Below are 18,579 nucleotides of genomic sequence, written 5' to 3' on the forward strand. Positions count from 1 at the left end.
TCTGTCTGGAGGGAGTTAATGTCTTTCTCTCTGTGTCCTGTTCGGTCTTCACCTCAGCAGTCTCAATACTGTTTTCTAGGGGTTAGATTATCACCTATGAACTTTTTAGTAGATGTTTTTGGTGACCTTACTTTGATACATTCTGTTTGCTTAAAATGTGCACATTAACTACACTGGATAGTTAAGATATAGATACTCTGCAGGTACGATGGAGAAGTGCTATAAAAAGAAATCCCTGTGCAGGAAACAACAGCTCCTTGTGTGAGTGATTATTCATGCACAGATAAATCAAGAAGTAAGTGAAATTAACAACCTGGATGCATAAAAATAGATCAGTCATTCATTTTTTCAAAGACCATTGTTTTTCCAATGGACTATCGGGAAAAACTGATAAAACAAACAAACAAACAAAGAGGAGATTGTGAATTTAAGAAAAACAAAAATAATTGTCATTTTCATTTAGCAGAGACTTTGGATAGATGAATAAACTCTGTTCATAGGAGGCAAAGGAAGTCAGATAGTTCTTGTCACTTAGAAGACAAAATAGATAAAGAAAACTTAAAATACTTCTCTAGTAAAAACATGAGAGATTACCTTAGAAGAAGGTTTTTAAATTTTTTTTTTAGCAAAATAAAGAGGTTTTCAGTGGCTATTATTATTTTGGATAAGTATTTTACTATCAAAATGATTATTTTAAAGTATGTTGTTTTTCTTTCTTGTTGAACTTTCTATTCTCACAGTTTTCCCTTGAATTCTTCCTTTAAAAGAGAAAGTATTTTCTGAGCATATAGTATATGCCAGAGAGTTTGACAAATACATAAAAAATAGAAATGAAATCTACTGGTTCTACCCAGAAATATAAAACAGTTCTGTGTCTTCCTGAAAAAAATTATGATAGAGAATAGGCACATTTGAATGTAGGGAGAGAAATAAATAACTTTTAAACAGAAAAATAATGTCAGATAGCACCCAAAGTATATTAATCAGAATCTTTGTTGCAAATAGCAGATATGGTTGACAATCAGGAAATATTTCATTCGAAGAATATATTGAAAAAAAGCCACAGTCCCTAAGAAAATGACAGAAAATAGGATCAACAACGGTAAAAAAGCAAGGAAGGCTAGAAGAGCAGAAACAGGCACCAAAGTGCTGCTGATCAGGTGGTGAGACCATCGCCTTATTCTCATTCCGTATGCTCACTTAGTCTCACCTCTGCCTTTTTTCTATATGCCCTTGCTTGAATCTCACGGTATGCAAAACAGTCATAGGCTACCCTTCTTCTAGCTTCAGGGGTGGAGAGGAGAGTTTTTCTAATATTGTGTAGCAAAACTAAAATAAAACAAGTTTTCTCTTCAGTATGTAAAGGACATAATTGATATTGCAAAAAACTGTGATACTACATAGGGGTTATTTTGAGTAATCATTTTTAAGACCACAGTAGAAAAAAAAAGTACATTAAAAAGTGACATGGATATACAAAGACATATTCAGAAAATTAAATCCAACTCACATATGGAAGGTTTCAGAAGCTGAAACATTAAAAAAAAAATAGAAGCAATAATCAAATAAATAGTGGAATTAATCATTCTTAAATGTACAAAGATTTGACTCAGTTACATTAAAAATGGTCTTTTTATTTGAGAAAATATCAAACGTGAAATAAGGAAGAAAATGGTTTTCCTCAAAGGAACAAAAATTAGTTGACTTTATTCTTTTCTACAAATCTCAATGCTCTACTCAAAAAATAAATGAAACATAGTTTTAAGAAGAACCATAAATAATTTAGTAATACCAGTCAAATTGTCACCTATTGTTAAGACAAAAGAAAATATTTTAACATATAAAAATAAAGAAAATAAAGCCAAATATATATTGTTATGAAAACTGTCTTGAAAATGAATTATAGCACTAATTGATAAAATGTTAAAGAAAAAAGGAGGATGAGAAAGAAGTCTTCAAACACATAAATATAAAATGCTGACTATAAATGATCTCTGCAAATGCAGTCAGAACACTGAATAAAAACAAAGGTATTTTAGAAGGAATTATTACACCTTAAAGTAATTTAACCTGAGGATATAAACCCAATTATTATAAAAATCATTCAAATTAGGACTTCCAAATGGCTAGCACTTCCAAAACTATGTTGAATAATAGTGGCGAGAGTGGACATCCTTGTCTTGTTCCTGATCTTAGAGGAAATGCTTCAAGTTTTTCACCACTGAGAATGATGTTTGCTGTGGGTTTGTCGTATATGGCCTTTATTATGTTGAGGCAGTCCGTATGTGTCTCTAGGTCTGAAGTGGGTCTCTTGTAGACAGCACATATATGGGTCTTATTTTTGTATCCATTCAGCAAGCCTGTGTCTTTGGTTGGAACATTTAATCCATTCATATTTAAGGTATTTATTGATACGTATGTTCCTATTACCATTTTCTTAATTGTTTTGGGTTTGTTTTTGTAGGTCTTTTTCTTCTCTTGTGTTTCCCACTTAGAGAAGTTCCTTTAGTATTTGTTGTAGAGCTGGTTTGGTGGTGCTGAATTCTCTTAGCTTTTGCTTGTCTGTAAAGCTTTTGATTTCTCTGTTGAATCTGAATGAGATCCTTGCTGGGTAATCCTGGTTGTAGGTTCTTCCCTTTCATCACTTTAAATATATCCGTGCCTGTAGAGTTTCTCTGGCCTGTAGAGTTTCTGCTGAGAAATCAGCTGTTAAACTTATGGGAGTTCCCTTGTACGTTATTTTTCATTTTTGCCTTGTTGCTTTTAATAATTTTTCTTTGTCTTTAATTTTTGTCACTTTGATTACTATATGTCTTGGCATGTTTCTCCTTGGGTTTATCCTGCTTGGCACTCTCTGCACTTCCTGGACTTGGGTGGCTATTTCCTTTCCCGTGTTAGGGAAGTTTTCGACTATAATCTCTTCAAATATCTTACTGGGTCCTTTCTGTCTCTCTTCTCCTTTTGGGACCCCTATAATGCAAATGTTGATGCATTTCATGTTGTCCCTGAGGTATCTTAGGCTGTCTTCATTTCTTTTCATTCTTTTTTCTTTATCATGTTCCGTGGCAGTGATTTCCACCATTCTGTCTTCCAGGTCACTTAATCCGTTTTTCTGCTTCAGTTATTCTGCTGTTGATTCCTTCTAGTGTATTTTTCATTTCAGTTATTGTATTGTTCATCTCTGTTTGGTTTGTTCTTTAATTCTTCTAGGTCTTTGTTTGTTAAAGATTTCTTGCATCTTCTCAACCTTTGCCTCCATTCTTTTTCTGAGGTCCTGGATCATCTTTACTATCGTTATTCTGAATTCTTTTCCTGGAAGGTTGCCTAGCTTCATTTAATTGTTTTGCTGGGGGTTTATCTTGTTCCTTTGTCTGGTACAACATAACTTTTCATTTTGTCTATCTTTCTGTGATTGTGGTTTTCATTCTACAGGCTGCAGGATTGTAGTTTTTCTTGCTTCTTCTGTCTGCCCTCTGGTGGATGAGGCTATCTAAGAGGCCTGTGCAAGCTTCCTGATGTGACCGGTGGTGGGTAGAGCTGGGTGTTGCCCACTTTAATCCACTTGTCTGCTGATGCATGGTGCTGACCTCCCTCCCTGTTGGTTGTTTGGCCTGAGGCAACCCAGCACTGGAGGCTACAGGCTCTTTGGTGGGGTAAATGGCAGACTCCAGGAGGGCTTATGCCAAGGAGTACTTCCCAGAACTTCTGCTGCCAATATCCCTGTCCCCGCAGTGAGCCTCAGCTGCTCCCCGCCTCTGCAGGAGACCCTCCAACACTAACAGGTGGGTCTGATTCAGTCTCCTATGGGGTCACTGCTCCTTCCCCTGAGTCCTGATGCGCACACTACTTTGTGTGTGCCCTCCAAGAGTGGAGTCTCTGTTTCCCCCAGTCCTGTCAAAGTCCTGCAATCAAATCCCGCTAGCCTTCAAAGTCTGATTCTCTGGGAATTCCTCCTCCCATTGCCAGACCCCCAGTTGGGGAAGTGTGACGTGGGGCTCAGAACCTTCACTCCAGTGGGTGGACTTCTGTGGTATAAGCATTCTCCAGTTTGTGAGTCACCCACCCAGCGGTTATGGGGTTTGATTTTATTGTGATGGCACCCCTCCTACTGTCTCGTTGTGGCTTCTCCTTTTTCTTTGGATGTGGGGTATCTTTTTTGGTGAGTTCCAGTTCCTTCATGTCGATGACTGTTCAGCAGTTAGCTGTGAGTCTGGTGCTCTCACAAGAGGGAGCGAGTGCATGTCCTTCTCCACCATCTTCAACCAATCTCTTCACTGTGGTTTGATGAAAAAAAACTACCACAAAGGCATAATAATATTTTTCTATACCAAGTTAGTCCAGAAGCTTAGAGTGATAATACATAATTTTATCACTATATTACTAATATCACTATATCACTAATTAGTGACATATTACTAATATTACTAATATCACTAATATTAGCAATAATATTATTATTATTATTTTGGCTGTGTTGGGTCTCAGCCCAACAGGCTTTCTCTAGTTGTGGCTAGCGGGGGATACTTGTCATTGCAGTATGCGGGCTTCTCATTGCGGTGGCTTCTCTTGTTGCAGAGCATGGGCTCTAGGCAGGCGGGCTTCAGTAATTGCACACACAGGCTCAGTAGCTGTGGCTCGTGGGCTCTATAGTGCAGACTCAGTAGTTGTGGCACACGGGCTTAGCTGCTCCACAGCATGTGGGATCTTCTCAGACCAGGGCTCGAACCTGTGTCCCCTGCACTGGCAGGCGGATCCTTAACCACTGCACCATCAGTGAAGTCCTAGACATTTTTCACAAGAATAGTTTAATGTATTATTCAGTTTATCAATCAAATCAAGTTCTTGTAAGCCTTGGTTATATTTGTATTCACCAAACTCTATCTAGTGTCTGGACAAGTACTATGCAATAAAATTTTCTGTAATGATGGGAACTATATCTTTGCTGTCCAATATATTAGCCACCAATCCTCTGCAGCTTTTATGTATATGAAATATGGCTAGAGTGACTGAGGAATTATATTAATTTTCTTTCATTTTAATTTAAATTTATAATAGTCTCGTGGGTAGCAGCTACTGTGTTGTGCATTGCAGGTCCTCACAATGTTCTGTATGTATATCAAGTGTGAGTGCTTTCCATGTATGTTGTGCATATATAACATTATAATTAAGAGCCTTTTAAAAAGGAATAAGTTAGATTCTGAAAGTCTTGTTTCCTTGTTACAGTTCCTGAAGTAATTCAGATATATGCTACTTTTCAAAATCAGTTTTCTTATCTATAAAATGATAAGTTGAATGTAACTCTTCACTAATCCATTGTTTACCTCTAAGAATCTATAATTACACAATACATCAGTAAATACTTACGTAATAATGTATAAGAATTTATAGTTCTGGAATCCACAGATGGGTGTAATAATCTGGACATTGCACTCATAACATGAGACTTAAGATTATTTCATAAATAGAGAAAATAATGAGTAACACATTGATAGCAGATGTTGATCTAACAAAGTCCCTGGAACACAATAAAAGTCAGTAGTTGTATTATTTCTGATATACAGCAAAGGTTGCTAATTTTTCCACAAAAGTCTTCTTCCTTATTGTAATAGAACTACTGAGTTCGTGCAAGCATATTTCTTAGCTTGGTTTGTAAACAGGTATGGTTTTGTGGCGAACCATGGCCATTAGGTTGTGTGTGGAAATGATATGCACAGATTATATATCACCTCCTTAAAAAGAGGTTTGCCCTTCAATTCCTTTATCCTATGTGCTATAAGGCAAAAATAGTGTGCCAGTTGGCAGTGAAGACTAGGGTAACACCTTAGGGAGTATTTTACCAAGAACTTAAACGTCCTTATAGAACAGAGCTTTCTACCCACTGTGAACCATCTTACATGAGAAGAAAAAATATTCATTTTTCTGTTGGAACTCTGTTACAGAGGCTTAATTTACACTCCATGAATACATGAAATTGATACTTGAAAGCATGATGCTCTCATAACCAAAAAAATCTAAAGTATGTGGCACTGGCTTAGCAGCTGGCATGCAGGCAATATATTTATAATGCAGGGTAGAAAGTTTACAATTATCTTGGCAATACAGGTGGTAAAACTGTCCCCCATGTATGGACATGGAGCACATGTAGAACACAGAGCATGTGCTTATTGAATCTGTGATTTAAAAAACTGAAAGTACTGGTGCTTCTTGATGCTTTTGGCAGACATAAGAAAGGGATTCAATCAGGGAAAAATCAGGTAATTTGCAAGCAGAGATAGAAGGGAATTCAACTCTGCTTTAAGAAAATTTCTATGCATATGGCCTACAATTTAAACTGAGTGAAATTTCGATAACTTTGGGCCTCAGTGGCGGGAAAGCCAAAGTCCTGAAGTCCAAGAAGCAGGAGATAGGACTGACATTCAGTGTCTTTTTCTAGAGCCTCCAGTTAAGGGCCAGACAGTGGAGCCAGCTCAGCTGCAAAGAAGAGATTAATGGTAGTGGTCTTCCCAGCTCACTCCAAGCCTGCTGTTTCAGCTGGCTTCTCAAGAATTGTGACCAGATGTGATCTGTAACTGCTGAAATCATGGGAAGCAAATAAACCAAAAGCCTCTGAGGCTATCTGTATCCCCAAAGAAATATAAGCCCACAATCACAAGGCTGCAAAGTCTGTTCAGTCCATAGACTTCAGTGCCCACTTTAGATGGGGCCAAAGAGGATAACTGACTAGAAAGGTCTTTCTACAGTGAAAAGCCAGGCACCACTGAGGATAATGGAAAAGAGACTTTCTAAAGGCTAGAACTAGGGTTCCCAGGGGGATAATCGTGGAAATTTCTCACAATCACCACCAACAGAGGTTAATAATTGCTATAAAATACTGACTGCAGTATGCTTTCCGCACTCCCCTCCCCCCACCCCCGCTTTTTGCAGTAATCTTGCTCATTCTTCCCCAATTTATATTGGGTAGAGAAGAAAATGTGTCTTTTAGGTAAAGATCAACAGAAAATGAAGAGCCATCTCTTGAGGCTCCAAAGTACAGTGACTCTTCCCAAAAATCTGCATGATGAGCTCCATTCAGTAACTAGTTAGTTCTCTGAAGAGTGACTGACAATTACATACATAGAGACTTGAGTATAGTGAAGCAGATACTTTTAATAGATTCCTAACTTTTGCCTGATGTTTTTCTTTTAGTAATAGGATCCACAAGTTTCAAATGAGCACATGGCCACACAGCACTGGTCCAACCCAAGTCTCCTCTGCATCTAATGACAGTGTTGTATATAGCAATGTTTTGGTCACTGGTATGCAGAAATGAGATAGGCAGCTTTTGTTGAGCGTATCCACAGAAGGAAGCTGCTTGTCCTCTATTTACTATTTTCTTCCTCTTGCAAGCTGCAGGAGTGACATATTATGAATGCTTTAGTTTTTTTTTAATATAAATTTATTTATTTATTTTTGGCTGTGTTGGGTCTCTGTTGCTGTGCGCAGGCTTTCTCTAGCTATGGCGAGCAGTGGGTATTCTTCATTGCAATGTGCGGACTTCTCATTGTGGTGTCTTCTCTTGTTGCAGAGCACGGGCTCTAGGCGCCAGGGCTTCAGTTGTTGTGGCACGTGGGCTCAGTAGCTGTGGCTCACAGGCTCTAGAGAGCAGACTCAATAGTTGTGGCGCACAGGCTTAGCTGCTCCATGGCATGTGGGATCTTCCCGGACCAGGGCTCGAACCCGTGTCCCCTGCATTGGTAGGTGGAGTCTTAGCCACTGTGCCACCAGGGAAGCCCTGAATGCTTTAGTTTTTGACCATGTAAATGAATAAAACATCCTAAGGCATTATAGAACTACAAGAATAAAGAAACCTGAAATTCCTGGGTGACCTCTTACAATTCAGCCAGCTATTCATTCTGGTTTGCCTATTTATCTACTACGTTCCTCCTTGAGAATTTTGTAAATATGTATTCTCTCTCTTCTACCAATTACTGATGCTTAGGAAAATTCTGGGTCTAATCCAACTTTCTAGCTTTAATCATGGAATATCATTTTAACTACATACATGACAAATTATTCCTTATCTTTGAAGTGCAAGAAATTTACAGAATGACTGTAATGCTTTCTGGAGCCTCTAGAGAACAATCTGTTATTTTGCCTTTTACAGATTCTAAAAGATCCCAGAATCTAAGGTGTTCCATCTTCTCTTCCTCCATCTTAAAAGCCAGCTATTTGTCATCTCTCTCACCTTTCCTCTCTCCTCACATTTCCTCTGTAGCCACAGCCCTGGAAAGACCCTCTGCATTTCAGGATTCACATAATTATACTGGGCCTAACTGGATAACTGAGGAAATCTCTCCAATTCAACGTCCATATCCTTAATCATATCTGCAAAGTCCCTTTTGCCATTTAACATACAATTCACAGGTTCTGAGGATTAGGGCGTGACTACCTTTGGAGGACTAGTATTCTAACACACAGGGTTTATTATTTTCTTTTGTTTGTTTCAAACATTTAAGGAAGAAATAAAAATTTTACACAAACTCTTTCTGAAAATAGTTGAGAAATGAACACTTTCTAACTAACTTTATGGGCCAGTTACCATAAAACCAAAGCCAGACAAAAAAATTACAGACGCAGATTAAGACAATCCAATATCCCTCAAACACAGATGCAAAAATCCTTGTGATGATATTTACATTATTCTGAATTATCCAATAGCATCTTCTAAATGACAGGTTTCGTTATTTATGTCTTCATATTTGCACCTAGAAACACTACAAGGAAGGATATTCAGGTGGTCTGGACAGTCTTTTGGGCCAGTACAGCTTTTTTAAAAAAATTAACTTTTGGTGTTCATTGCTTTTCTCCATGGAAGGTACACAAATATTTGGTTTCTGTGAACAAAAGCATACAAAAATCTTTACTTTCTGTTGTATCCTCTATAGTTAGGATTCTTTTCTTTTCTTTCTAAACCATAAAAACTATCTTTACTCCTTAGCCAGAAGGAAATATATTATTCCCTGTCTCATCTCTTCAATGTACACTGACTAGACCTTTCTTGCTAAATTTTCTCACTCTTTTATCCTGTCAGATCCATTGCTTTTTCTGTCCATACTCAGATTTTCCATCATTAAATTTAATAAATTAGTCTGACTGAGATAGATACTTTTTGGAGACTAGAGAGAGCATAAGAAAAAAAATTACTTTAAAGTTGTTTTACTGTATAACATACGTTCAAGTAAAATGTAGTTTAAATTTAAGTCATGATTGCTGGATATGCCTACCTGCTGGCTAGAAAAAAGTTTAAACAACTATAATAGGCCTTACAGTGATTGTATGAACATAGAAAGAACCATTAACCAAAGATGGTAGAGGTTATGGCTGTGTGTTATTGCTGCTGGAGATATTATGAACTGTTAGTAAAATCTCCTACAGGTATACTGATAATGAAATTAAGAAAACTGCAGGGAACAACTTTACTCTTCTAATATATTCTTCTCTTCAAAATAAATTATATACTTTCTTGAGAGTGGTCTTAAGACAAAAATCAAATAAATTGAAAATTAAAACTATGGATAGAATTTTAAACATCTGGATTATAATCAATTACTAAACAATAAACTGTAAAAGTAAATCATAAATCATACCAGACCAATATAATTGCCTCTTTTACAAAATTCTAAACTTAGATATTGATTTCAGTACATACATTAACTATACCATCATATTTTCACTATGTGTTTACTTTAGCTTGAAAATGCATGATCACTTCCATATGGAATAAACACTAGTGTGGCTGTTAAAAGCAACTATATTACTATCAATTAACCACAGTTGTATACGTTAGGATACAACTAAATTATCTAATAATGAGGGCAGTAGTGAGCGTTATGTGACTAGTTAAGATTTTTCCATAGTACTAGAAACCAATTCTGATTAATGGAGCTTAGTGGGATTTGGGGGAAAGGTACTGATTTATTGGTAGGTACCTTTTTTCAAGTTAAAAATTCTGATGAAAATAACTTGTCTTTGGTCATATACTCACTGATATTGCTTGGAATATAGAATGTGTTGGTATAAAAAGTGATGTTGGAGACAAAAATGTCAGAGAAAAGTTATGATCAGTGAATTATGTTATAAAATACAAAGAGTATTAAAATTCCAGAAGTTAAAAAAAAAAGGAATCTTAAAAAGAAACAGAAATACATATAGACCTTAATAAAAAATATCTTTGAAAAGACAACCCTCAGAATGGGAGAAAATATTTGCAAATGAATCAACAGACAAAGGATTAATCTCCAAAATATATAAACAGCTCATGAAGCTCAATATTAAAGAAACAAACAACCCAATCTCAAAATGGGCAGAAGACCTAAATAGACATTCTCCAAAGAAGACATACAGATGGCCAAGAAGCACATGAAAAGCTGCTCAACATCACTAATTATTAGAGAAATGCAAATCAAAACTACAATGAGGTATCACCTCACACCAGTTAGAATGGGCGTCATCAGAAAATCTACAAACAATAAATGCTGGAGAGGGTGTGGAGAAAAGGGAACCTTCTTGCACTGTTGGTGGGAATGTAAATTGATAGAGCCACTATGGAGAACAGTATGGAGGTTCCTTAAAAAATTAAAAATAGAATTACCATATGATCCAGCAATCCCACTACTGGGCATATACCCAGAGAAAACCATAATTCAAAAAGACACATGCACCCCAATGTTCATTGCAGCACTATTACAATAGCCAGGTCATGGAAGCAACCTAAATGCCCATCGACAGACGAATGGATAAAGAAGTTGTGGTACATATATACAATGGAATATTCCTCAGCCATAAAAAGGAACGAAATTGAGTCATTTGTTGAGACGCAGATGGATCTAAAGACTGTCATACAGAGTGATGTAAGTCAGAAAGAGAAAAACAAATATCGTATATTAATGCATGTATGTGGAAACTAGTACAGATGAACCGGTTTGCAGGACAGAAGTTGAGACACAGATGTAGAGAACAAACGTATGGACACCAAGGGGAGAAAACTGTGGTGGGGTGGGGATGGTGGTGCGCTGAATTGGGCGATTTGGATTGACATGTATACACTGATGTGTATAAAATTGATGACTAATAAGAACTTGCAGTATAAACAAACAAACAAAACAACAACTAATACTAAACTTTCTCTGGGTTATTTGTATGGAAATATGTTAATATAAATGTTTCAGACATTACATGAAATTTCTAAAAATCTTATATGCTCTGGTATAATGTTATAAGTCATAATTCTAGTTATTACTTTAAAATGTATATCTCAGAAATAACCAAATTTCCTTGTCAATTGTATTATTATGAACTTTCATCAAATCTTTAACTGTGGTCATTTTTAAGTCTTTTGTCATTTACAGACAGTTCTGGGTGTACTCTGATGCTTTTGCAAAAATGTTTCTATAAAAGGGTTTCATCTTCAAGGAATTCATGGAAAAGATTCTGACAAGTACAGGTTTCTGGTAACTGACTATACTGCTGAACTGAATGAATAAGCATTTTCAGAACTCTAATGGAAAACTGATGAATTCATAAAAGTGCTAGCAAAAGATCAAGATGAAAAAAAATTAATTACATGGGACTGAGTGAACTGATGAGGATGATTATAATTTTTGGGACTTTCTGTTTGAATAAAAAGAAAAAGTCCCACAAGGACTCAGAGGCAAAAAATATACGAATCAATTTTCACTGCAAAGTAAAGGAGCTGTTACAGTGGAGGATCACTGGACTGAATGTCAATATTATGACATAGTGTGAGTGTGTTTCGTGTTTGGTAATTGCAATCCTTGTTGCTTTTGTTGTGGTCATCCATTTACAATGCTTGGTGTCACTTTATTTATCTCTTGTAAAAATAAAATACAGTGTGTGTGTGTGTGTGTGTGTGTGTGTGTGTGAAAAAAAAAAGAAAAAAAAATCTTTCAAAACAAAAACTGATGAATGTGGGACTATTCAAAACCATGTGACAATTCTGACCATGACCTGCTTGAGAAACTCTTTGTATGGCTCCCATGACACTATATTTATCTGGTTTTCCTCTGATTTCTTTGGAAAGTTCATCTCGGTTGTTTAATGTTTTGTTTTCCTCATTTTGAATTTAAAGAGAGGAGGTCTTTATACTTTAATTCTAGACTCCTTTTCTCAAGCTATAATCTTTAAAAATGGCTTCAGTTACTTACTTTGATGTGTCTAAGTTCACATGACTCATTCAGTCTTTTTCCTAAGAACTTTCTGTTCATATACCTTTTCAATATTATACTTGAACTTGTAGTTCAAAATCATCATCTATACAAAGGTTTTGTTGGACATTTAGACTATTTTTTGCCTAAGGTTTGGGTCTTTTTACCAAAATGATGGATTTCCTTCCCAGAAGAAGGGTAACTTGGCAATAGCAAGTATTTACCAGAATGTGAAACAAGTGAAACTTTCAGACTTCCTTGGTGAAAATGTAAATTAGAACAACAACATTAGAAATTGATTTGGTCTATACAAAAGCAAAAAGCCTCTAGGAGTACATTTCCATTTGACTCTTTTTTCTATTTTTCTGCTCATTTTTTTCAACTGTACAAACACATCTACTTTTCCACTATATTAACACTGTTTCTTGATTTTTTGTTATATATTTAATGTCAGACTTTGTGTGTAAAAGCATAGTAAGGCTAAGGTAAACAATATCTACATCCAGAGGAAAGCCATGTCGCTTCTTTTGGCATCCTATTCATGAGAGGATTGAGTCAATCTGTCTGTAGTTGTGCTGGGTGTGCCTTTGCTTTTTTAATCTACCATCGTGTACTAAAGTCTTGAAATTTCTCTGGTGGTTGATTTCACTGGCATATTTTGAGTGTGAGGTATAGAATTCTAGAAGATCTCTCCTTAGCTTCAGATTTCAGACAACAGGTCTTGCACACCTGTCCAACAGAGGATGTCTCACCCCACACTCCTCCCACAAGGCAGACTGCCTGAGTCTCTGGTTGGGACACTCTTAGCATTCTTGTACTTCTCCAGCAAGAAACACTTTCTTCCTCCTTCTCACTGTGGAGTTCAGAGCACAGGCAGGCTTCCAGCTCTGCCCCCAGGACTGCAGCCTCTACCTTGTATCATAGCAAGTTTCTGGTCTAGTGGCAGATGGCTTCTTCCTTCTGTTAGTGGAGGGTGCAGGATAGCTGGTTCTCTTGTCCCTCCTCCAATGGAGTCAAAATGTGCCTAGAGTAAGTGCAGAGTCCATCCTCATATCTACTTTTGCTTTAGTGTAAATATACATTAAATGTATCCAATGCTCATCAACTGCCATTTTGCTGACATTCCTTCAGTCAACCTTTGTTTGATTGAAATTGATATTTAAGATTAGTGGTTCTCAAACCTTAACATGCACAGAACCACCTAGAGTTTATGTGACACAGAGATTGCTAAGCATTTCCTCTAAAATTTCTGATTCAGTAGATCTGGGAAAAAGTGGGAAAATTTCCATTTCTACCAAGTTCCTGGGTGTTATGGATGGTGCTGGCCTGGGGGCAACACACTGAGAATAGTTGCACTAGAGCACAATCAACAAATTATACATCCAAATACTTTGGCCTCCTGTTTTAGTAAATAAAGCTTTACTGGAACAGAGCCATGATTATGAATTGGTCAATTTTCTATGGATGGCTTCATGTTTTAACAGCAGAATTGAAATTGAATAGTGAAGCCAGAGATCATGTGATCTGCAAAGCCTAAAATATGTACTATCTGCCCTTTACCAAAAACAAACAAAAAACCCAAATCAAAACACATACACAAAAACCAAACAAACAAAAATGTTTGCTTGAGATGATACTGCAGAACTTCAGAAAGAAATCTTCCCTGAGTTCTTGAAAGTATAAATTATTTTTCTATTACCTGGATATTTGAAGAAAATAATTTCAGGTACAAAATCTTTCACCTACACTGTCTATTCTTGAGTTTCTTAATACCTTAAATCTACTGTCACCTTACATTATTTTGTATGAAGTGTGATGCTAAACTGATTTTCTATCTTTAATAAGTAACTGGGTATTTTGGCCTAGAAGCTCAGAGTACTTTTTTTAACCCTGATATATAATAAATATGGTAGGACAGTGGTCCCCAACCTTTCTGGCACCAGGGACCGGTTTCGTGGAAGACAATTTTTCCACAGACCAGGGTGGGGTGGGGGATGATTTGGGGATGATTCAAGCACATTACATGAATTGTGCACTTTATTTCTATTATTATTACATTGTAATATACAATGAAATAATTACACAACTCACCATAATGCAGAATCTATGGGAGCCCTAAGCTCTGAGCTTGTTTTTCTGCAACTAGATGGTCCCATCTGGGGGTGATGGGACCGCCTCAGCTCCACCTCAGATCATCAGGCATTAGATTCTCATAAGGAGCGTGTAACCCAGATCCCTCGCATGCACAGTTCACAGTAGGGTTCGCGTTCTTATGAGAATCTAATGCCACTGCTGATCAGACAGGAGGCAGAGCTCAGGCGGTAATGTGAGCAATGGTGAGTGGCTGTAAATACAGATGAAGCTTCGCTCCCTCATCCGCCCCTCACCTCCTGCTGCTGTGCGGCCCGGTTCCTAACAAGCCATGGACTGGTACCAGTCTGTGGCCTGGGGGTTGGGGGACCCCTGTGGTAGAGAATACTTCAGAGTTAAACATTCAGAATGATAATTCCCTCAAATCTATTTACAGATTCAAAGCAAAATCAATAAAAAATCCACAAGATAATTTTGTGGAAAATAACAGGCTGATTCTAACATTTACATAGAAGTGGATATAACTTAAAATAGCAAAAACTTCTTAAAGAAAAAAAGTTGAAATACTTACATTCTCTCATTTTAAGAATTACCCTAAAACTATAGTAATCAAGAGAGTCTGATACTGTCAATGTATACCCTTAAAGATCAAGAATACAAAATAAAGTACAAAAAATAGATCATCACTTATATGTTCAATTAATTTTTTGCCATGATGACAAAGCAAGTTTATGGGGAAAGAATATTCTTCTCAACAAATGGTAATAGGACATTCAATATTCATTTATATTGAAAAAAAAAGAACAGCAACAACACCAACAGTTTCTTTGCACCATATACTAAAATTTATTTGAATTAGACCATAATTTTAAAAACAAAAACTAAAACTGTAATATTCCTTGAAGAAAATCTTTGTGGCTTTGGAGTTGGCAAAATTTTCATAGATAAGACACCAACAGCTAAGCGATAAAAGTCATTACATACTATATGATTCAAAGTATATGAGATTCTAGAAAAGAAAATTACAATGACAGAAAGCAGACAGTGTTTGCCAGGGTCCAGGGATAAACAGTAAGACTTCATAGGGGCATAATGAAACCCTTTGTATATCTTGTTTGTAGTAAATGTAATATGACTGTACAAAAATGAACAAAACTTATCAAATAGCACATCTAAAATGAGTGAATTTTATTATATGAATACTATTCCTCAATAAAGTTAGTAGGGGAGAGGCACAGATTTTACGAAAACAGAAGTAGAAAATCACCTTTTATTAGTAGATAATCTGATAATATCTGTATAAAATTAAATATACACACACATATAAATATATCTAGAAATTTCACTCCTAAATATATACCAATGAAAAATGAACATATATAACTGCAAGTAGACTTGCACAAAACATCTGTAATATTTTTAGTCACAAAAGACAAAAACCATATACAAAAGGGATATCCAACAGAAAGTACATGGATAAACACATTGTGATATACTCATTCAATGGAGTAACACTCAGCTATAAAAATTGGGACAGACTACTGACATATGTAAAATCATGAACATCTCTAAAAATATGTTGCTCTGCAAAGTAATTAAGGCTCTAATAGGTATATAGTATCTTTCTAACTACATGGATATTTAAATCTATAAAATAGAGAAAACTAGTCAATGAAGACAGAAATCAAAATGGTGTCTTCCTTAGGGGATTGACTGGGAAGGCACAAAGGACACTTCTGGAGTGAGAAATACTCCACAGGTTGATAGTATCTGAAAATACTCAATTGTCAAAATTCACAGTTTTGTTACAATTAAGAGTTTTGCTTTTTACTATGTATAAATTATAACTCAATAAAACATATACAAGTTATCTACAAGTGAAAATAAATATGTGATGATATAAATAACATTAATGTGTCTTTCATGTAGAATATCTTTTTACATTTTTATTAATAAAATATATGAAATTCTCTCAACGTTTCATTCAAAATACGTTACTAAACATATTTGCTTGCAGAAGAAATAATACTCAAATTTTCTTTTTTTTTTCCTGTAGTCTATTTGGCCTACCTTCTTATTTTTTCATTTGTATTGTCAGAACTGATCACCATATGTGAATTTTAACACCTTAATTTAGATTTTCACATCAGTATTTTGTACTCAGTATCCAGTTCTTCTGTTTCTAAGAACTGTTTTTTATGACAAGGCAGAAGATACATTACTGATTGAGTACTCAAAAAATTTAAAAACTAGATTCATTAACTTTCGTTTTGAATAAAATTTTCATGTAAATCATATGTATGCATACGTATGTGTGTGTAATCTACTTCACTGATTACCTTCAATCATCAACTTATCTTTATAATTGCTAGTATAACTTCTGAAAAGATATAGAGAATATTAAAGCAGATGCCATTCCCCCAGACCCTCAACAATTCAACAACCTGCATAAGAGGCTCTAAGAATGGAAAGTCCGGAAAAATTTGTGTATGGATGCCTGGGTGTATCAAGCTGGAATGGAAGATCAATAACTTACAAAGACTGTTACTCCTTCTTAAGTATACTCTACAGGACATTTTCCTCTAGGCTCATATTCGAGACCAGATTAGTGATTTTAATGAGTGAAAGAAAGGACAAAGAAAGTGAAAGCATTCACTTTATGAATCTTTTTATTTTATTAATTCAAAGTTATTTTGTTTGAACACTGCATTACTGAAAACTCTATATCAAAATATTTTCATTAAAATATTTGTAATTATTTTTTTGGAAATGGCAAAACTTAAAATTTATAATGTTTCATAATGAACTATTATGTTATTTTGAAAGTGGGAGATTAATGGAAAGTCTCAGACAAATATTTCTTTATTCAACACTACCTTATTCAGTAACAAAAACTGAAAACAATACTATCAAATAATATACGATTTACTGTCGAATTAATAGAAATCAATCAATAAATAAAACCATTCTATGGACTTCCCTTGTGGTGCAGTGGTTAAGAATCTGCCTGCCAATGCAAGGGACATGGGTTCAAGCCCTGGCCCGGGAAGATCCTGCATGTTGCAGAGCCACTAAGCATATGCGCCACAACTACTCAGCCTGTGCTCTAGAGCCCATAAGCCATAACTACTGTGCCCACGTGCCACAACTACTGAAGCCTGCGCACCTAGAGCCTGTGCTCCGCAACAAGAGAAGCCACCGAGTTAGAAGCCTGCGCACCACAACAAAGCGCAGCCCCCGCTCGCCGCAACTAGAGAAAGCCTGCGCACAGCACCAAAGACCCAAAACAGCCAAAATAAATAAATAAATAAACATTCTATGACTGAAAGGCATAACCACATACAATACTGTTTCTGATATGTGTTTACTATAACATCCTCAAATCAATTTAAGTTCCTAAGAAGAAATAGAATTATCTATTAAAAATGAAAACCATGTTTATTCTTGCTTTAAAAATATCCAACTGTGGGGCTTTCTGGTGGCGCAGTGGTTGAGAGTCCGCCTGCCGATGCAGGGGACACGGGTTCGTGCCCCGGTCCAGGAAGATCCCACATGCCGCGGAGCGGCTGGGCCCGTGAGCCATGGCCGCTGGGCCTGCATGTCCGGAGCTGCGCAATGGGAGAGGCCACAACAGTGAGAGGCCCGCGTACAGCAAAAAAAAAAAAAAAATCCAACTGTGAAAATAAAATTGAATCATAGGGATCACTGAAAATCTATTACAAGCCATGTGATCTATCTTCTGGCATATTTTCTATAGAAACATGGAGTCATTCAATCATAATTTTAAATTGATGAGTATACATTTTATATCTATTTGAAAGTCATCAAGGAACGTATAAATTATATTTTTATTAACAAGATAGATTTTAAATATCAGAAGTCAAGCAGTTTCCAAAGTAATTTTTTTAAACAGTGTAGAACTCATTATTTAATTATTATTTAAGAATATTATTATTTTGCGAGGTAATAAATAATTTGGCTGATTATATATTAGTGTATACTATTTTAATGAAATACATAACAATTTATAGCATTTTTGTCTGCCCTGAAATAGCTTATTTCTATTCCCTGGAATTAGGCCATGACAGTCACCCTCACCATTGGTGCCATTCATTTCAGGAACTTTCCACTGTGACATATCACCATATTAGATTTGGATACATCAATGAAAATATTAAGTACTCCCATAGTAGATACTTTCCCCTAGAATAATTAAATGTGATAAATGTCTTAAACACATACAAACATGCACAAAGGGGAAAAAAGTGGTTTACGTAACCTACAC

This window comes from Leucopleurus acutus (assembly GCF_964270905.1).
Source record: "Leucopleurus acutus genome assembly, chromosome: 3".
NCBI classification, from domain to species: Eukaryota; Metazoa; Chordata; class Mammalia; order Artiodactyla; family Delphinidae; genus Leucopleurus; species Leucopleurus acutus.